This window comes from Giraffa tippelskirchi, chromosome 6, assembly GCF_054371585.1.
Source record: "Giraffa tippelskirchi isolate mGirTip1 chromosome 6, T2T-mGirTip1v1.2.pri, whole genome shotgun sequence".
Lineage (NCBI taxonomy): Eukaryota > Metazoa > Chordata > Mammalia > Artiodactyla > Giraffidae > Giraffa > Giraffa tippelskirchi.
In genome coordinates, this window is record NC_137280.1 from 31,618,431 (window position 1) to 31,640,379 (window position 21,949).

The window sequence follows — 21,949 nt, forward strand, 5'->3', positions numbered from 1 at the left end:
GTGGAGACTTAGAGCACGTCTCAGTTTGGACTTAACACTTGTAAGTGCTCAGCAGTTCCAGGTGGTGCGAGGCTGCTACTGGACACTGCAGGTCTAGACCACAGGTTGATAGAATTTGGTTGCTTGAACCAAGTCTAGAAAACCACCTGGTTTTTGTTTGTTTGTTTTTTAAGACCTACCTGCCAAGCATCTTTTTTTTTTTTTTTACATTTTAACATAATTGTTTTTTTTAATTTAAATTTATTTTGTATTACAGTTGATTTACAATACTGTGTTAGTTTCAGGTGTACAGCAAAGTGAGCGATACATACACATATAGCTATGTTTTTTCAGATTTTCTTTCCCACTTCGGCCATTTCAGAGTATTGAGTTGAGCTCCCTGTGCTACACAGTAGACGTGGTTAAGTTTTAAATGGCCATCTACCTATCTACATATCAGCTTTGGTTTTCCCTTAAAACTTAAAATATTTACTCTCTGGCCTTTAAAGAAAACAATTTCAGATGCTTGATATACATAAACACAATAGCTACCACAAAGACTGTTAGGCTCCAGAAAATAAGATCCATCTTATTCCACTATCTTTCCCTAGTCATCAGCACAATGCCTGGAAAGAGCTGAAGCTCAACATAGTTTTAAAAAATTGAATAGATTTATATAAAGATGCTTTATGTTGAATAGACTGTTTGAAAAAATGTTGAAATCTGTGAAATGATCCCTGGGGATGAAGTGCTGGAAGGCCATTCTAGACAGAGTGAATAGCATTAGCAAAGGCGTTGAAGAGCACGTCGTAAGAAATCAAGATTGGTTTTGGAAACTGCAAATAGTGGAATATGTTGGAATAGGCTGGAAGGTCGAGGGCAGGACAGGCAGGAATAAAGGAAATGAAGCCCAGAGGTTGGTCTGGCACACATCTCCAAAGGACTTTTGGGCATAACAACATTTTAAGACTTAATTCTGAAGGCTAAGGTCTCAAGTTTTGTAAGGTATCATGCAGGTGAAATGAGGCATGGGCCAGGCACAAGATGAAAGAAAATAGCTAACTAGCTGCCGGGAGCCAGCTCACGAGATCCCACCCATGACAGAGTCATGAGAAAGAGGACTGATCGAGCACGGCTTCTCAGGCCTCAGGGATTCTCAGGAGGCCGCCTCAGCGCTCACCTTAAAGATGATGTCTGTCTTTCTCATGTTGGCTATAATAAACCTCTTCTTATTTTCTATGACTTAGGCAAAAGGCCTATTCTGATTCTCTTCTAAAACAGATCTTTCTGAAACCTCAATCGACAAGGCCCCTGAACAGTAGTACCCTAATAAAATTATCTAAGATATTGGATATACTAATCTAAATTCCTCTTGCTAGCATATTAGTTTGTTTAATAAATGTACCTGTGCCTTTGGAGCTAATGTGCATGACAGCTCCTTAACAATAAACAATACTGAGAGCCTCCATACAGAAAGCCCCAACGGGCACATAGCCCTTCGTAGGAAAAAAGGCTTATTAAGAAATGTAAGAGATATTGCTTTATGAAAGTGTTACTTAGTCTACATTTACTCACTATGCTTTTTGCTCTTAACGTATTTAGCCTTTATAATGAAAGCATAATAGTTAGAGATTTATATAAATAGAAGTTTAGCTTTAATACAAATAATAAGATGATTGTTAATTCAGCTGGTGATTTTGCTAAGCACTGACCTTGGCGCTACATTGTTTTCAGCTTGCTGTGCCATGACTTTATGGGACCACATTCTTCTCTGTTAGGCTCAAGGCATAAGATAAGAGTACAGAAAACAGGTTTTACCTTGAAACTCTGAGTTTGTGAATTCTTTCTTTGTCATAATCTGCTGTGCCTGTGTTCTTAAAAAAAATATAACCCTGGTGCTTTCTGTGCCTGATGCAAAAGTGTCCTGGCTGATCAACCCTTATCAATAAAAGAGTCACCAGATGTTAGCAGGCCTCCAGGCCAGAAGATGATGTAAACAACTTAAACTTTTTGTAACTAAAAACACAAACAGTGATCTGGTTCCGATAAGGGTCAAAAACTGCTGACCCATTGATTTGATTTGGCATGACTTTACACTTTACATTTGTCTCTATGTACAACTAAAAATATAAAAGCTGCCTTGAGAATAATAAAGTCGGAAGACACTTGGAAACACTGAGACTCGCTGTGTCTTCTCATTCACATCGCCGACGCCGTCCTTCCTGAGGGAACCCCTGGACCAGCTGGAGCAGGACTCCGGCAACTAGCCCCAGTGCAAGGAATTATATGCAAGACTCAATCAGGGGAAGAAACAGGGGAAGGGGAGGGATGGAAGAAACAACCCTCTTAAGATGCATTAAGGTCTTTCCTATAAACCATAGTCTCTCTCATAAAACCATATATATAAAACCAAGGTCCCTTTTATAAAACCACATATAAGAGGGACCTTATAAGGTCCCTCTTATAAACCAGAGAGCCTTATTGGGCTCTCTGATAACCAGAGGAGCTGGTTTCATAAAATATCACTAAAAAACAAAAACATTATCATTCTGGCTAACTCAAAAAATTTCCAAAGTGACTAGTTTGGCTGATCTGTTGGCCAATATAAACATATTTGCCTTTCCTTTTCCGTCTGTACATGGAGTCATTCAGGTAGAAGAACAACCATGAGTAATACTTGCTCATGCATTGCTAATAATGCAATTGCAAAATCTATACTCATAGTTAAATGTCCAGTGTTAGATATTGAGTATAAACTGCTATTGAGTAGATATTGTTCAGCCAATAAAACTGCTGAGATATTTTGAAGAGAAAGACATTTACATGATGCTATTTCCCCCCAAACACTGCAAAAATGAAAGGTGTTTTAAAGTGGTTAATAATCTTGAGAAATATTTTTTCATATTTTCCATTCGGATACATTGTACTTTTCTTTTGGAATTTTCAGCTAATTCTTTAATCTATTATAAATCAAAAGCCTTGTGACTTTCAAATATGTTTACCAACCCTTCAGGATCCTGTCTCAAATGCTATTTCTTCTACAAAGTCTTCTGTGATCTCTTTCTATCCAAGTTGCCAAGCTGCCAGTTCTATCTATGCCAGTTCCTAGTTGTGGCATGCGGGATCTAGTTCCCTGACCAGGGATTGAATCCAGGCCCCCTGCACTGAGAGCACGGCATCTTAGCCACTGGACCACTAGGGAAATCCTGACCTTCTCTCTTTTTGGCAGAAAATTCAGTTGCCTATTTTACAAGAACCACAGCTTTTGAAATCTGACTAGCTTTCCTAACAAGGCTTTAATAGCAAACTTGCATTTCTGGTGGCCTTACAGCCAATCATATTTCAGAGAAAGATGCTACTACACTGAATGCTTGATGGATTCCTTCTTGGGATAAGAAAAGTGGCAGTAAATGGCTTCAAGTTTAAGGTGACACAGATAGCACTAGGGTCTCTGCAATCCCCTGAGCTGGAGCCAATGAGAAGGTTTCCTTTCCTGCTTAGCTTCCAGCTTCCATCCTTGCCCCCAGGATGGAGTCATGCTTTAGGAGTTCTGTAGGCAAAGCAGAGGTTTGCAGAAGGGGATTGAGGAGAGAGAGCGGCATGTCTCCTTCCCAGCAAAGAACAAAGTGTTCATTCCATGAATCTTGTTGATTGCAATCTTTTGGCTGACTTCTGTTGCGCTTCAGTTATAATTAACTTCCATACATTCTGTTGGGATTAGTGTCTTGTCGGCATTTCTGGGACTTAGTACAGAGAACTGGATGTAATAGCACTATTTATCTTCCATATGGGCACATTTTCAGGTGATGGATAAACACAAGTCAAGAGCACCCACATGATTTCATCAAACTTCTATTTGTTTTTTTTTTCGTTTGTTTTAAGAAAGCATAGGGCAGGCTGGTTTTTTCCCTTCTTTTGCTCAGCAGAAATAGCAAAGAGAAATGTTTAATAGAAGCAAGTATGCCCTTAAGAAATTCTTGTTGAAGAGTTTTTAGATCAATGCTCAGACGAATCCCATGCTCCCAGAAACTGACCTCCCTCTCCCTGTACATGATACCCTCTTCCGTGATGGTGGAAGCACGTTTATTAACCTCCTTTCACTTTGCAGTGATTCATGGCAGTAGGGAGAAAAAAGCATCTAGATGAAGTAGCCAAAGTTTTGGTTCTAGTGTTTCCTAAATGTGCAAGCTTAGACAAGTCACTTTATCTCTTTGACTTTTGGTTCTTCTATCTACAGAATGGGGTGGGGTACAGGCTCCTCTGTCTGTGAAATTCACCAGGCAAGAATACTGGAGTGGGTATCCATTCCCTTCTCCAGGTAATCTTCCTGACCCAGGGATTGAACCGAAGCCTCTTGCATTGCAGTCAGATTCTTTACCATCTGAACCACCAGGGAAGCCTGGGAATGAAATATGTACAAGTATATTGTGCATTTACTACCTGCCAGGCCCTATGCTGCACAATCTTGACACTTTATCTTCCTTGTTCCCCACAGAATGAATGCAGCAAGATAGTTGTTTCCTTTTTGAAATGAAGGACCTGGGATCTAGAGAAGTGAGGTGACCTGTTAGAAGTTGCACAACTGTGAAGTAACAGAACTTTTATTGGTGTCCATGTGTGACAGCCCAGGCACATGGCTGCTAGACTACGCTGCTTATTCTGGTTGTCGTGAGAAAGAAGAAAGGGTGCCAGGAAGTCGATTGCAATGAATCCCACCAAAATGTGAGGCATTATCACTGAGTAACACTCAGAGTGGTTACTGAGGGCTTGGTCCTGCAGGAGGTAATGAGAATGCGAGTACAGGGACTTCCCTTGTAGTCCGGTGGTTAAGAATTCGCCTTGCAATGCAGGGGACAAGGGTTTCATCCCTGCTCAGGGAACTAAGATCCCACATGCCGAAGGGCAACTAAGCCTGCACATCACAACTAGAGAGGCCGCAGGACAGAACGAAGATTCCATGTGCCGCAACTAAGACCTGACACAGCCAAATAAAAGTAAATGTATACAAAAAAGGAACAAGAGTACAGTGTGTTTCCTGATTGCGGGCACTGTCCAAAATAAAGGCTTTGTGCCTGGCCACTGACAAATGGAAGACAGTAGAATATAGGGAGAGGAATGACCCCACCATTTTAGCCTGAAGTCCTGGCTTGGGGTCAGCACCCATCTTTCACTCCAGCATCATCTCCTACCACCCACCCTGGTGCTCACAAGGCTACATCCCTGGCCTGCTTTTCAGTTTCTTCCAAGTCAAGCTCTTCCTGCCCCAGGGCCTTTGCTGTTCTTTCCAGGAAAGCCTTTCTACCTTTCTGTTTCCTTCCATTCTTCAGATCTCAAACCAAATATCAACGTCACAGACAAGCCCAGATAACCCAATTACTTTGTTTATTTTTTGTTTGTCTACCTGTTAATTGTTTGGGTCTTCTGAACAGAGATCCTTATTCACTGTGCTATACTAGTGAATACTAGTATACTATACTGACTTGAACAGTGTTAGGCTCATATTAGACACCCAATAAACTAGTGCTGAGTGAAGAAATTAATGGCAGTGCTTCAGAGGAGACCAGTGAAACCTAGGTCCCGGGGTCATGCTAACTTATACCCGTAAGTCTCACTGGGATTCCTACTGATCATTTCTGTTTGAAGAACAAGATAATGAAATTCTCATTTCTTCACTTCTGAATAGATTTTCCTTCCTTTCTAATGTTCACCTGCCATCCTGCTTCCTGTCATTGTCCTTGGAGAAGGTGTCAGTTATAGGAAAGAGCAGTAGGACCTTTGAGGTTACACAGAACTGGGGTTAAATCCTAGTTCTATCATTTATAGTGTGATCTTGGGTATGTCATTCAAATTCTTTGAACCTAAGTTTCTTTATGTATAAAATGTTTCAAAGGATTATTTTTGCTTAAATAAGATGTATACAAAGCATTCGTAACAGAGTCTGACATACTGTTTTTTCCTTTCACCCAAGGAATTTAACTTTCTTGAAAATAAATTTTGATCTTGAAGGATTCTGCCTGTCGGTTGGTTATTGTTTAATTTGTTTATGTTGGAGGAAACAAAGAGTAGAGGAAGAGACAATGGATGATTATAGATGATATTATGCTCTCCTGATGGGCAAGCAGTTTTGTCTGATCTCATATCAACATCACTGATACATGTTAGGCTATTAATAGGCATGGAAAAACAGTGAGACATTTAGACAGTGATTTAAAAAAAATCCTAAAATTTTTAAATCTTTTGTTTAAGGAACAAATTAAATTATTGCCCTAAAATATGAATACAACAAAGATTTTATGAAATGGTTTCAATAACAAAAAAAGCTTAAGAAGTACAAACATCTCATTCCTGTCCCCAGCCTTTGGGGACAGTCTTTAGACCTCAAAGGGCTGATGTACAGTACTGGGAATCTTGGGATTCGGTAACATAGGTATATGCATATGTCCAAAATCATCAAGAGGTATAGATTACATGTGTGCAGTATTTTTGTTTATCAATTGTATCTTGATAAAACGTAAAAAAAAGAAAAAACAAACTTATCTAGTTTCAATGCTTTCTTGGGGTTTTCTGACATGTATGGATTTCTACAAATTTCTAACACATTCAGGTTCTTTTTTGTTTATGTCGTACAGTTTAGGAAGACTATTAAAGAGAAAGAGTTATTTTGTTGAAGAGAAAAAAGTGATAATCCTTCCAACATTGATCCTATAAAAACCTCAAGTCTTCGAACATGGGGATCTTTCTCTTAGCTTAAATCAGCAGGTGAAAGAATTATATATGATAGACATGTCTTTATATATATATGTACCTGTACATATATATATATATATATATAAAGGAAAATGCATATGATATATAGGTTTATAAATAAAGGACAAATATACTTAGTAGACAAAGGTTATCAAATTACTGATAAGTCTCTCTAAGGTAACAGTAAATGACATTGTGAAGGACAAGCTGAGATAGTATCAACTTAGAAGATAATCAGTGAGCCAGCAATCCTATTGCTGTGCATATACAGAAAAAGCCATAATTCAAAAGAACACATGCACCCCAATGCTCATTGCAGCACTATTCACAATAGCCCAGACATAGAAGTTCCAATACTTTGGCCACCTGATGCAAAGAGCCGACTCATTGGAATAGACCCTGATGCTGGGAAAGATTGAAGGCAGATGGAGAAGGTGACAACAGAGGACGAGATGGTTGGATGGCATCACCCACTCAATGGGCATGAGTTTGAGCAAACTCCAGGAGATGGTGAAGGACAGGAAAGCCTAGTGTGCTGCGGTCCATGGGGTTGCAAAGAGTCAGACATGACTGAGCAACTGAACAACAACAAATGTCTGTTAACAGAGGAATGGATAAAGAAGATGTGGTACATACACACACACACGCACACACACACACATAAATGCAACACTACTCAGCTACAAAAAGGAGTGAAATAGTGCCATTTGCAGAAACATGGGTGGACCTAAAGACTGTCATAGAGAGTAAAGTAAGTCAGAAAGAGAAAAATAAATATTGTATAATATTACTTGTATGTGGAATCTAGGAAAAATGGTGTAGATGAACTTATTTGTAAAGCAGAAAAAGAGACACAGATGTAGAGAACTTATGGATATCAAGGGGGAAAGGGAGGGTGGAATGAATTGGGAGTTGGGATTGACCTATAAACAATATTATGTATAAAACAATTAATGAGAACCTACTGTATAGCACAGGGAAGTCTACTCAATGCTCTCTGGTGACCTAAATGGGAACAGAATCTAAAAAAGAGGGGACACCTATATACATAGAACTGATTCACTTTGCTGTAAAACAGAAACTAAAGTGTAAAGTGACTATATTCCAATAAAAATTAAAAACATTCTCATTTAAAACATGAAATTAAAAAAGAAGATAATCAGAACTAGTTTTCATGTACCATGTTATTTCCTCTAGAACAAATAATGCCAGAATCATTTTATCTCCTATAAGTGACCGGAAAAGAAATTAATATTGATGGGAAAAACACATTCATTTAAAGAAATGTCATACAGCAAGGCCAGGTAAGGGAAAAACTGCTATTTCCAACATTTTAAACTGGGATGGGTGTCCTCTGCCCATGGTGTTGAGCTTATCCATTTTTCTAAGGTAAATTGCATTGTCTCTGCCAGGATTTCTTACTGTTTTTTTCCATGTACTCATAGGAAGTGTCATTCCATTGATTTAATTATCTTAATTATAAGATGTGAAACTTTATAAGATAGATAAGAATTGTAGATAAGATACCAGAGGATGAGATGGTTGGATAGCATCACTGACTCAATGGACATGAGTTTGAGCAAATTCTGGGAGATAGTGAAGGACAGGAAAGCCTGGTGTGCTGCAGTCTATGGGGTTGCAAAGAGTCAGACACTACTGAGAGACTGAACAACAACAATAGATAAGATATGAACCTTTCTGTCAGCTACAAGATGGACCTATGACTGATTTTTCGCTATTCAGGGCCTTGCAACTGTCATACAAAGTATAACACTGTATTCTGGTGATCTATTCACCTTCCAGTTGTGAGCTTTTAGTGCTTATAGTGCATAGACTATTTAGTTTTTTATTAAAGAGAATTAGAGCATAATCAGAAATTTATTTTCAGAGATAAATCTTAAAGGTTAGGTCATCAGCACAAATCCTGCCCCTCCCCCCCCAAAAAAAGACAACCCCAGAAACTATTCTGTTCAAAAAATTTTGACTTGCTTTGAAAACTAAAGTGAAAATTCTAAAATTCATCAACCCACAATTGTAACATCTTTACATCACTCAGATGTTTTGTTGGTAGAGGATCAATAGTTCTACATTTTCTTTACTCACTGCAAAAGCTAATGAAGTTCAGTGTCTCTTACAAAAAGACAAACAGCCAAAGTAATGAAAAGATAAGTATAAAGAAGTAAATTACTGGAATTTAATGGAAAACCAATTTTAGGGCATGATTTTTCTTCAGTACAAAATTTTTGTTTCTTTGAAGTCTTCTAAGACTGAACAGATTCAAAATGACTCAGTCCAATGTCAGAGTATTTGACATTAAAGGAAAAAAAATCACTCTTTGAGCAGTCATCAGGAAATCAATTCTTAAACAGGACGATGGGGATGATTTTACAAATATAATGGCAAGATTTAAGGTAGGGAAGTTCCAGAAGGTTGCAGCATTTGTTTGATTTTTAAACTGAAGTTCATTATGCCTCATTTTTTAAGTTTGATGAAAATGCAGCGAATAATAAGAGCAGATTTCTTAGACATTTTCAGAGCACAGGAAGTTCCCGACAGATTACAGATCTAAGAATAGCCTAGAAACAGCAGTAGAGCACATGAAGAAGTGATCCTGGGTCACTCACTGGTTTATCAGAAGATGTGAATTATACGGCCCACTTTATGTGCGTGCCGTCTGACTCTTTGCGACCCTAAGGAGTGTAGCCCACCAGACTCCTCTATGGAGTTCTCCAGGCAAGAAAACTGGCGTGGGTTGCCATGCCCTCCTCCAGGGCATCATCCTGACTCAGGGATCGAACCTGCATCTCTTATATCTTCTTCTTTGGCAGGCAGATTCTTTACCACAAGTGCCATCATATAATTACTATATAAATTGTCGAATTTTAAGCACATCAGTCAGTTATACATTGCCATTATGGTAGGCATTTCTTGCTTTTGTTAAAAACAAAACGAAGACCAAACAAACAGACAAGAAAACCCCAAAAAACCTTTCCTTAGAAAAAGATGCTCTGCATGTAAAAATACAATGTTTTCTGCTCTCTCAAACTTGTTCCTAATTGTTGACTAGGCATGTTTCCTAATTCCCAGGTATGGCTCCCCTTATCTGCTTATGTTGCCTTACATATTTCCCTTTATGTAAATTTAATAACATTTCTAATGCTCTTACCAGTTCTTTTTTGAGTGAAGCCAAGGTATGCTTGATGTCTGAACTTGATCTCCTTGGTCTCTCTTCTACTTTGTCATGCTGAAAAGTGTAAACATCTGCCTGGTCACAGTTGTTAAATGTGACAGATTATGGAGAAAAGTCTTTAAGCTGTGTCGGAATAATCTCCATATTTCTAAATGTAATTTCACCTTGGGATAGAGCTTTGTCAAGGTAGGTTTAGCTTTTGCTGAGTTCTTTAGGTAGCCTGGAATGGAAAACTTCTCCAAGTTGCATGGATTTGAATAGCAAGCACTCATGAAATATATGTGAAATTCTGTTAGCTGACAGAAGACTATTGTTATTCAAACCTTGAGTTCTCTCCCTTAGTCACTCTTGACCTTTTTTTCCAGGGACATTTTCAAGAAGTAGAGAGGACTGTCATCACAGAGATAAGTGCTGTCTCTATTGAGACCAGGTCTTGGGAAATTCCCAAGAGAAGCAATCTGTTTAGGGTGCTACAAAGAACCAGAAATAACAGATTTTTTTTTTTTTTTCCTTTCCAAGCCAACCAACAAAAAGTCTAGATCTTTTCAGGATATTGGTGATAAAGATTTTGTCACTAGAACTGACCCCTTGATCCAAATGTTTCCTAAAAGAGAGGTGAAGTGTATAGTTTTCCCGAGATATCAAATCAGTTTGAATTCCTAGAGCTTGTCATTAAGAATAATATTCATATTAAGTCACACTTATAAATGCTTACTATGTGATTGTGTGCGTGCACGTGCTCAGTTATCCCGACTCTTTGTGACCGCATGGACAATAACCCGCCAGGCTCCTCTGTCCACGGAATCTTCCAAGCAAGAAGACTGGAATGGGTTGCCGTGCCCTCCTCAGGGGATCTTCCTAACCCAGGGATGCAAACTGCATCTCTTGTATCTCCTGCATTGGCAGGCAGGTTCTTTACCAGAGTCATCACATTAGAACTAATTAATTCATTTTTGTCATTCAATCCTCTTACAACTTTACAAGGCAGGTATTTTCATAAGGCCCATTTTATAATAAAACTGATGCTTAGAGGGATAAAAGCAGTCACTCAAGGCTGTTTTATTGCAAGGCTTCTATGTATACAGCAGAGCTTTCTAGGATTTTGACAAATGCATTTAGAAATTTAGAGAAATGCCATTCTGAGGTCTTGAATTCTTTTAAATGGCACCCCTAGAAGTAAGTCATACATTGCTACATATGCCTGATGGCAATGCTTAGCCAGTGTGGGTGAGTGATACCCTGGAGGACTCTGAATGTCAGGAGGGGGCTGCTCTCCAAGGGGTCAGTCTCAGGCTGGTAGGGTCAGTTCATTTCTGGCTGCTAATAAGATAAAATTTTTACTTGCCAATTTTACCCTCTCATCCCCACATTCATAACCCTATTATTCCTAGATATTCTTGAATTATTTAAAGATTCACTTAACTGTGTCCTGCGGTTGGGTACTCCCAAGCCTTCAATCATAGCATCTCTCTCTGAGGACCACATTCCTACCATGCTTTATGATCTAGCTGACAATCTTTTCCTGTCAAGCCTTTTTTCAGCTTTGTTGTTGTTGTTCAGTCACTAAGTCATGTCTGACTCTTTGAGACCCCATGGACTGCAGCACACCAGGCTTTTTTGTCCTTCTCTATCTCCATGAGTTTGCTCAAACTCATGCCCACTGAGTCGGTGAAGCCATCCAACCATCTCATCCTCTGTCATCCCCTTCTCCTCCTGCCCTCAATCTTTCCCAGCATCAGGGTCTTTTCCAGTGAGTCAGCTCTTCAGCTTCTTAGGTATGATAAACTCCTCCATCTACTGTACCCCCACAACACTCTGTCCAGTCTTGTTCTTAGCATTTGTCAGATTCTAACACGATTATTTGTTTACCATCTGTTTTTCTTTGCTAGCTCATGAATTCTCTGACAACACAGATCATGTTATTTAATCAGTGCTAAGCACCATGGCAGGCAGTTAATATGCTTTTGCCAAGCAAATAAAAGGTTTGATATAAATAAATATTTTATGAAGACTGTGAAATTGTAGTTGTTTTCCTTCTCAACTTCTAAAAGCCAGCTAACTCATTTGACCTTACGCCGCTTCTCACAAAGTATCTACTGTATTTTGAGTATGTGTCTGTGACAGCACAGGGAAGTTTCATCAAAGTGTCCAAAGGTCAACAGCCCCTTAGAAGGGCCCTCCAGTCTCCTAGGAGTTTCTGGCAGCTTTCCACGTGTAGAACATTCATTAAGAGGGTTTCCTACTTTAGTAAATGTCAGAGGAACCCCTGCAATCACAGGAGGTATTAGCAAAAGAGGGTCACATTAGAGAGAGGGAGTGTAGCTCCCTGGAGATGTATTAAAATTAAGGGTAACTTGGCCCAACGGTTGTGCAAAATAGGTGGTTCTTTAAAAAATTAAACACAGAATTACTACGTGACCCAACAATTCTACTCCTTGGTAGCTATCCAAAAGAACTGAAAACAGGTACTCAAAAACATGTATAAGTATATTCATAACAGCATTATTCACAATAGCTAAAAGGTGAAAATAGCCCAAATGTCCATCAATGGAAGGATGGATAAACAAATTGTGGTATATTCACTCAGAAATATTATTCAACCATGAAAAGGAATTAGTGCTTGTATATGGTAATATAGGATGAAGCTCAAAAATATTAAGTGAAAGCCAGAAACAAAAGGTCAAATATTATATGATTCCATTTATATGAAGTATCAGAATTGGTAAATCCTCTGAAATAGAAACCAGATTGATGGTTGCAGAGGGTAGAGAGGGCAGAAAATGGGGAGCAACTGCTCAATAAGCATGGAATTTCCTTTAGAGATAAAATGTTTTGGAATTAGACAGAAGTGATGATTGTACAACATTGTGAACGCACAAAAATGCACTGAATTGTTCACTTTAAAATGGTTAACTTTAGTGGTTGTCAAGGGGGCAGGTAGGGGAGGGAAAATTGGAAGTTTGGGGTTAGGAGAGAAACTATTATACACAGGCTGGATAAACAACAAGGTCCTACTGTATATAGTACAGAGAACTATGTTCAATTTCCTGTGACAAATTATAATGGAAAAGAATAAGAAAAAATATAACTGAGTCACTCTGCTGTATACAAGAAGTTAATATGGCATTGTAAATCAACTATACTTCAATAAAATAAAAAAAACCCTGGGCGGGGCAAGGATAATTAGGAATTCAGGATTAACAGATACATACTACTATATATAAAATAGCTAAACAACAAGGACCTATTGTATAGCACAGTGAACTATATTCAGTATCTTTTAATAACTATAATGGAAAAGGACCTGAAAAAGAATATATATATTAAATTACTTTGCTGTACCCCCGAAACATTGTAAATCAACTACACTTAAATTAAAAATGGTTAATTTTACATTATATGAATATGACCTGAATTGAAAGAAATAAAAGGGGATTAAAGAGAAAAAAAACAAAAAACAGTAGAAAAGGTGGTCAGAGGGTTATGCTGTGAGGACTTGACCAGCTAATACTGGTTTTGAAGAGGTAGTAAGATAAAAGCAAGGAAGGAGGTAGCCTCTAGAAGCTGGAGAAAGCAAGTAACAAATTCTCCCCTAGAGCTCCAAGAAGGAGCACACCTCTGCCACCACCTTGATGTTAGCCCAGTGAGACCAGTGTTGGACAGCTAATCTCCAGCACAGTAAAATAATACATTTGTATTTTTTGAAGCTAAAAAAGGTAACAAAATATCATGCCTTGGCGTCACAGCTGAAAAGAACTTCCCAGATCTAGTACAATCCTGATGGAAATATGGTGAGAAAGATGGTCTTTTCAAGGTCACATAGCTAGTTATCCTATTTATTTAAAAAAACAACAACATTGTTTCCTTCTCAAAATAAAGAGAAAGGAAGAGAAGAAACAATGAATGGGGTTATTATTCTAATTTTATGAGAAGAAACAAATTCACTGAGATTAAGTAACTTGACCATTATTTCAAATCTAATACTGTGTTGTAAGTGTTTAAAAATATCAAATGAAGGTACATGAATGATAACTAAAAAAATTACATCATAGCAGATAGAAGGACTTATGAGGAATAGCATCCACTTCTGTGTTGCTCTTAGTCGCTCAGTTGTGTCCAACTCTTTGCGACCCTATGGACTGTAGCCCTCTGTCCATGGAGATTCTCCAGGCAAGAATACTGGAGTGTGTTGCCATGCCCTCCTCTAGGGAATCTTCTTTCCAACCCAGGGATCAAACCCAGGTCTCTCACATTGTGGGCTGATTCTTTACTGTCTGAGCCACCAGAGAAGCCCACGAATACAGGAGTGGGCAGCCTATCACTTCTCCAGGGGAACTTCCCTACCCAGGAATTGAACTGGGGTCTCCTGGACTGCAGGAGGATCCTTTACCAGCTGAGCTACCAGGGAAGCCTTTACTTTCCACTTCTAATACATCTCAAACCCAGTCCTCATCCACTGCACTTATTAATTCTTCTTCTGCTTCTAGTATAACTTAAACATTATAATATAATGTTACTATGCATTGATATTTAACAGGTACTTCTAAGGCACTTCTTAAGTGCTTTGCGAAAATAACTCATTGAATCTGTGTAACAATTCTGTGAGGTAGGTACTAGTATTCCCCTACTCTACATGGCGTGGTAAACATAATGTATCTAGAAGGTGCTAGAGCTGGAATTTGCGACCATCTGGCTTTGGACTCCATGCTGTTAACTACGACATCACACTACTTACAAACACTAACTTTGTTTTGTAAGGCTCATTGTGGCCGAGCAGCATGCCCACACTCATGGCCAGGCTGGGATCTGAGCCCAAGCCCTGGCATAGGTGTGTGCTAAGTCTCTTTAGTTGTGTCCTACTCTTTTGGACCCCATGGACCGTAGCCAGCCAGGATCCTCTGTTCTTGGGATTCTCCAGGCAAGAATACTGGAGTGGGTTGCCATGACCTCCTCCAGGGGATCTTCCTGACCCAGGGATCGAACCCGCCTCTCTTGCATCCACTCACATTGGCAGGTGGGTTCTTTACCACTAGTGCCACCTGGGAAGCTCCTAAGGCTCTGGAGCTCTCTGCTGAATCTTTTTGCCTCAGAAACTGGCTGTCCGCTGAAGGGAGAGAACCCTGCCTGGGATTAGAGAGGGAGAGCTGGTTGAAGGTAACAGCCTTCTAGAAAAAAAACCACCACCAGAGTTTTCTAGTACATCATATTTTTTCAAATGTGTTTTTAAAACCAGAAAAACAGGCTTTAAAGGTCTATTTTTTTTTATAACATCTTATCTTGGAGTCATAAAAAATTAAAATACTTTTCTTTTCTCTTAAAAAAAAATACAGATTTTTTGGAAAGCAGAAATCTGTTCAGCTGCCCTTTAAAGGTTTGTGTTGTGTTTGTGCTAGAACGCTGGTGCACAAAATGCTTGGAGGCATTCTCTGTAGCTCAGGCCAGAAGACCCGGGTCCTGGAGCTACACTGTCTCCTATCTCACCAGAGTAACTCTGCCTTCTTTCTGACAACAGTGACAATAGTGACTTAAGTTTCCCTTACAGCTGCCTTTCCTTATTCTAGACAGAGGTTTTCAAACTCGACTGTGCACCCTCAGGCACCCTGGGTGACATTTCAAAATTGTATCTAGGGTCAGGGTGAGGAGAGCCGAGAGTCAGGGGTAAGAGAGCAGCAGGCAGAAAAGGCATGCATGTGGGTCAGCATCGTCGACCCCCACCCCCAACTTAACCTAGAGAAGCCGCATTGGCCCTATGGATGTGTGTGTGCTATATCTCTTCAGTTGTGTCTGACTCGTCGTGACCACATGGACTGCATCCCACCAGGCTCCTCTGTCCACGGGATTCTCCTGGCAAGAATACTGGAGTGGGTTGGTGTACCCTCCTCCAGGGGATCTTCCCAATCCAGGAACAAACCTGGGTCTCTTGTGTCTCCTGCATTGGCAGGCAGGTTCTTTATCACAAGCGCCACCTGGGAAGCCCAACTCTATGGATCTTCCCACAGTTGTTGGAAGAAAATATTTTATTGAGAAAAAAAATACCATTGTGGGTAAAGAAGAATATGTAGAACCAGAGAAGTTGGGGTTAGAAGGGAATAAGATAAAAACACCCCTTAGAATAGTAAGAAAATAAGGCACATACATCTAAGATGGGCATCTAAACAGTATTCCTCAGCTAAGGCAAAATTCTAGAAGCTGACCACCCATCAAGCCATTAAGGGGAAAACTCCACTGTACGTGCCGTGGTGGGGGAAGCCAGATTGTGTTGTGAGAATTTAAAAGAGAAAGAAAAGTTAGATGAGGAAAAGATGGGGTGAGTTAAATATAATAAACCCAAAGTTGTCTTTCTGGGAAAGGAGCTCCTTAATAATTCAATTCACTGTGGACTCCGAAGTTGCAGGTGAAGCCAGGGACCACTCAGAGGAAACCAAATTAAATTTTTGCTGGAGAAAGAAAGAAATGGAAGAACTAGACTGCCATCCTGAGGCAGAATGCTAGGAAATGGTAATTGAAGTGCTGCCGGAGTGTTTGTAGCCCAATTTGGCACCTACCGTGGTATTGAAATATCCTCAAGCTGTTCTATTTTCCTAAGCAGTAGTTTTATAAAATTGATCTTAAAGATCAATGTAGATAAATGGTTAAAAAAAAAAAAACTATATAAACAATACAAAAAGTCCACACGGTAATTTAAGGCTCTCTTTTTCACTCCAAGTTTCCCTTACAAGAGGCAATTATTCTTTCCAGTTTATTGTGCATCTTTTAAAACAGATTCTGTGCACTTATAATTAGTTATGTACTGCATATATTCCTTTGGAACCACCAAGGATGTCTACTGCTCTGCACTCTGATTTCGGTTTAACAATGTGTCTTGGAGCTTGTTTCCTTCCTTTTCTTGATTGCTTCATCTTTTACTAGATGAACATACTGGAAATTATTCAATCATTGTTACACTAATGCAGTTTAGTTTACTTTCCGGATTTTTGCTACCATAAGCAATGCTGGGCATAACTGTTGAAAAAATTCCTAGAAGTGGGAATATTAAAAAAAAAAGTATTAAATTTGTAACAGGTATAGTAAGACTGCACACCAAAGAGACGAAGCTATTCTATCAATCACGTTTGAGAATGGTGGTCAACACCCTTGCCAATCTTAAGGTACTTTGTCTAGAATTATTTTCTTTCTGCATTGTCCATATTTTTCAACACAATTTTCCGGTGTGTGTGTGTGTTCAGTAGCTCAGTTGTGTCTACTTCTTTGTGACCCCATTGTCTATAGCCCTCCAGCCTCCTCTGTCCATGAGATTTTCTAGGTAAGAATACTGGGGTGGGTTGCCATTTCCTCCTCCAAGGGATCTTCCTGACCCAAGATCTAACCTGTGTCTCCCAAGTCTCCTGCATTGCAGGCAGATTATTTACTGCTGAGCCACCAGGGAAGCCCCAGTTGCCTTGTATAGTGAATCAAATGATCTTAAACTAAAAGACAGCAGATAATTCGGTCACTGCAACCATTCCACCAGCATTTGGCTCTTGTGGTTTAAAGGGATCACTGAGAAAGCATCAGAAATCATTCTTGGTTTTCAGGAACTTCCAGTGTGGTTGTAGAGTATTTGAAGTTGCCACTGATGAATGGAAGGCAGTGGCTGCTAAAATAGTAGACGGATAAGCTAGAAGCCCCCAAGTGGGGGTGGGGGAGGAATTGGGGGAGTGAGTCCATAAATACGCATGGAGCATCTCACCTCTGACCTAACTCATGAATAAATGAAGATCTATATGTTAATTATTCAGACAATCTTGTGCACCTGTTATATACCAGCCCCTGTGCTGGATGTTGAGGCTAGAAGAGTGAGAAAGATATATTTCCTGCCATCATTTTACTTGCTTAATCTTTCTGAGAGCACACTTGTTTTCTTGTCAACAGCACAGTACTTAGTTATATCTATACATAATTTATGTTTTATATATTATTATATATATATATATATATATAATGTTATTTATGGGCTTCCCAGGCGGCACACTGGTAAAGCATCTGCCTGCCAATTCAGGAGATTCAGGAGACACGAGTTCAATCCTTGGGTTGGGAAGATCCCCTGGAAAAAGAAATGGCAACCCACTCCAGTATTCTTGCCTGGAAAATCCCATCGACAGAGGAGCCTGGTGGGCTACAGTCCACGTGGTTGCAAAGAGTTGAACACGACTAGGCACACTACACACACACATTATATTATTTATATTGTTACATATATGTTTTGTCATATGCATTTTTATTTTTGTCTTTTTTTAATAGATAAAACTATCCCAATGGGCAAATATTTATCAGTTTTGCTACTTCTTTACTTCTACTGTGCACATTTTATAGAGTTCATTCAAGTCATACTTCACTCTTGAATCCAGACATGTATGGCCACAGTAACGTATGCTCCAAACCTTATACAGACATGTGACACAGCTGTCCTGAACTCACACCTTCCTTGAGCTCCAGTTGCTGAGATCAGGAAAAGACATTGTTGAGGCCTTAAACAATGCCCTTATCCAGAGGTCCCCTAATGGCAGTGGCTATATGCCTAGTGGAAGGCAGCCATCCGTACGTATTAGCTGAATGAGCACATCAGTCTACTCTGCTTTTGGTGCTACTACAGTTGAATGCTACTGCTGCGGCTACTGCTAAGTCGCTTCAGTTGTGTCCGACTCTGTGCGACCCCATAGACGGCAGCCCATCAGGCTCCCCTGTCCCTGGGATTCTCCAGGCAAGAACACTGGAGTGGGTTGCCATTTCCTTCTCCAATGCACGAAAGTGAAAAGTGAAGTGAAGTCGCTCAGTCATGTCCGACTCTTCACGACCCCATGGACTGCAGCCTACCAGGCTCCTCCAACCATGGGATTTTCCAGGCAAGAGTACTGGAGTGGGGTGTCATTACCTTCTATGACTAGTACGCATATGACACCGTGCTTAGTAAATACCCTCATTTTTTAAGTGTTGTCTGGGATACAAGGCAAAATGGTCTCCAATGCCAGTTTTTAATGGATTTTGGATTTGTTCTGACCTTTTCTGGCCTTTACCATATCTTTTGGTAACTTACTTTCTTATGCACCACCCCCCCACCCCATCCCCCAAGAAAGATGCTCTCTTTAGGTTCTGATGCTAACATTTCTGCACCAACATCTGAAATTCAAGCTTTACAAGTTTTGTCTTAACACATTTAGCCCGGTTTGTGCATTAACCCACAGACAGCAGACACACCCACACAAATCCCTTTCTGATCACTATGGTATGTCAAACTCATGCCTTTGGAGGACATTCTTCTGAGAACTTATAACTAATTCAGAACACAGAGGAGCTCTTAGATATATTTTCACACAAAAGAGAAGGAAGCAATTTGTGACCTAACAAGAGGGTTAATACCAGCTGGTCATAGTTTAGTGAGTTTAATTACTAGAATTTCTATATAATATCACCCCAAATGACATCTGACTTGGAACTGAGCATGAGATTCCTTTCGGGTGAGCAAAAGAAAACAGGCCATGCCAAGCTTTCCCCTATCTAATCCTTGTGCCTGATGCACATGAGCTGCAGTGACATTTCTGGGACTGATTTGTACTTGGTGAAGATAAGCTTGTTAATAAAAAGGCAAGATAAAATTGGCACTAGCTACTTTTAACAAGGAAGCAAAATATACAGTTGCAAAGTGAGAATGAAAAATGCTTAAGTAAAAGACCAAGGAATTCTTTGTTTTACACCCACCTCATTCCCTCGGTTTGTTGATAACCTATTTTATTCCTCAGTAAATACTGGCCTCAAATGGAAATCAAATGGATTTTATTTCACAAACATTTTGAGTTGGACTAATTTCAAATTTATTTTAAGTCAAATATAAGCATTGATTAAATTGCTGGAAACCAAGCCTGGTATAGGGCAAGTTGTTTAGTCACTAAATTGTATCCGACTCCTTTTTGCGACCCCATGGACTGTAGCCCACCAGGCTCCTCTGTCCATATTTTTCAGGCAAGAATACTGGAGTGGGTTGCCATTTCCTTCTCCAGGGAATCTTCCCAACACAGGGATTGAACCCATGTCTCTTACATTGGCAGGTGGGTTCTTTACCACTGAGCCACCAGGGCAGTGTAGTCCATGAACCTGAACCATGAGCATCATCTGGGAGTTTGCTAGGAATGCAGAGTCTTAGGCTTTACACATAGACCTAATGAATCAGAATATGCATTTAGCAAGATATCTATGCACTTGGAAATTGAGAATCACTGGCCTGTAATGTTGCCTTTATTTTCTTTAAATCTTTTCAAAAGCTGTTTTATATTGGCATATAGTTGGTTAACAATGTTGTGCTAGTTTCAGGGGAGCAGTGAAGGGACTCAGCCACACATATACAGGTATCCATTCTCCCCTAAACTCTCCTCCTATCCAGGCTACCACATAACATTGAGCAGAGTTCTCTGAGCTATACAGCAGGTCCTTGTTGGTTATCCATTTTAAATGTAGCAGTGTGTACATGTTGATCCCATACTCCCTAACTGTCCCTTCCCCCATCCTTCCCCTCGAATGTTGCCTTTCTTCTAAAGGGCTTCTCCCCATAGAATAACTGAAAGACCATTTGCCAGAGTAACATAAACCAAGGGCCAAATTTGAGACATTTCTAGCCTTCTAGCCGCATGGAGAGGAATGCACAGATGCATGCTCCATTCTGCAGTGCCAAACTGAAAGGTTTGCTATTTGTTCTGACTGTTTTATTGCCCTCAAACTCTGCACTCAGCTTCTTGTGAGGCTTCCAAAACACGATAAATCTATGGAAAAATTAATAATGTAAAGGTTTTCTAAGGCTCTTGGCAGCAGAAGGAATTTCCAGTGGGTTCATATTGAGGTGGGGGTGGAAAAGGAAGGAAGTTTAACATATAACATAATAGCAAGGAATTCCTAAATATTTGTCCAGCTTTCATCATCTCAGCCTGTTAAAAATGAATTTGTATGTGATGGTTCTAGGATTTGTCCTTAAGAATTTCTGATCACTTAGCAGACAAGAGGATAAATATTATGAGCAGAGGTCTTATGTATATAAGCTGCTTTATATCTTGAGTTTTGTGTGCTTTAGTGAGAAGTGAGTTGCTTCTGCCATCTCCAATAAGACATATTTAAGTTAGTATCTTCATCTCTTCCCCCTTCTAGTATTTTCATTTGGAAAGCAGACAGCTGAAATATTGGCCAGTGAAAGAAAACAGATTTCCCAATGAATAGTTGTAGTCCACGAAAAAATGAGATTAGAGGGATGCCCCAACTAATTCCAGGTTATTACAATCTTCATCTCAAGCCTAATTCTCTGTGGTTTCACTCCTGGTTTACAGACAGAAATTTAAAGCCAGTATATTTTATCATCTAAATCATTTAGTTCCTTTGATGGAAGCCTTTGCAATGTTCTCTTAAAATACCATGAGAATGAATTTCACCTTTTATGATATTCAAAGACAATTATGGTGTCTTTATGAAAAATGATGTCACTCTGATACCAGCAATAAAATAACAATGTCCTAGTGCTGATAAATGTATTAATCATACCAGTCATCTTTCAGCTTTTCTGGTTTTGCTTTGGGAACTACAGAAAACCTTAAGGTTTTTAATTTGTGAGCTCTCTAGAAATATGGCCAGAATACTTTACTCTTCCTTTGATTGAGTGTTCAGAAAATGGAGTAGAATGGAGTGACCATCCACTAACAGGCAGGGTCACTGCCTAAATCAGAAGGGATGCTGCAGACTCTCACACATCTGTATCTGTGAGCTGGGGCAGTGATGGGGAAAGGCATCTCAGGTGTCCTCTGGTCTGTCTCCATGCAATCCACTGCTGTTCCATCCCTTGCTTTTAAGATGCTTTGAGTGTTGCCCTCTGGGAGACACTGAACTCCTGTTACAGCCCAAACTCCTCCTGGGACCAGGAAGAGGCTTGGGACCTCTCAGATTCTTAGGTCCAACTCTGTTCTTGCGATAAGACGGCCAAGATTTGGAATAGGCTAAACAATGATAGATTTTTTTTTTTTT

The 21,949-nt window shown here is 39.7% G+C and overlaps 1 protein-coding gene across 1 annotated transcript in view; it reads right to left on the reverse strand.

The window, feature by feature from the left end:
- LOC145511662 (uncharacterized) overlaps nt 1-21,949 on the reverse strand; it is a 703,222-nt gene that overhangs the window by 90,984 nt on the left and 590,289 nt on the right. The window contains exon 7 of the mRNA XM_081505273.1: nt 16,593-16,933. The gene's annotated coding sequence lies outside the window, so the exon portion shown is untranslated. Of the gene's footprint in view, nt 16,934-21,949 lie in introns of the transcript that reaches the window.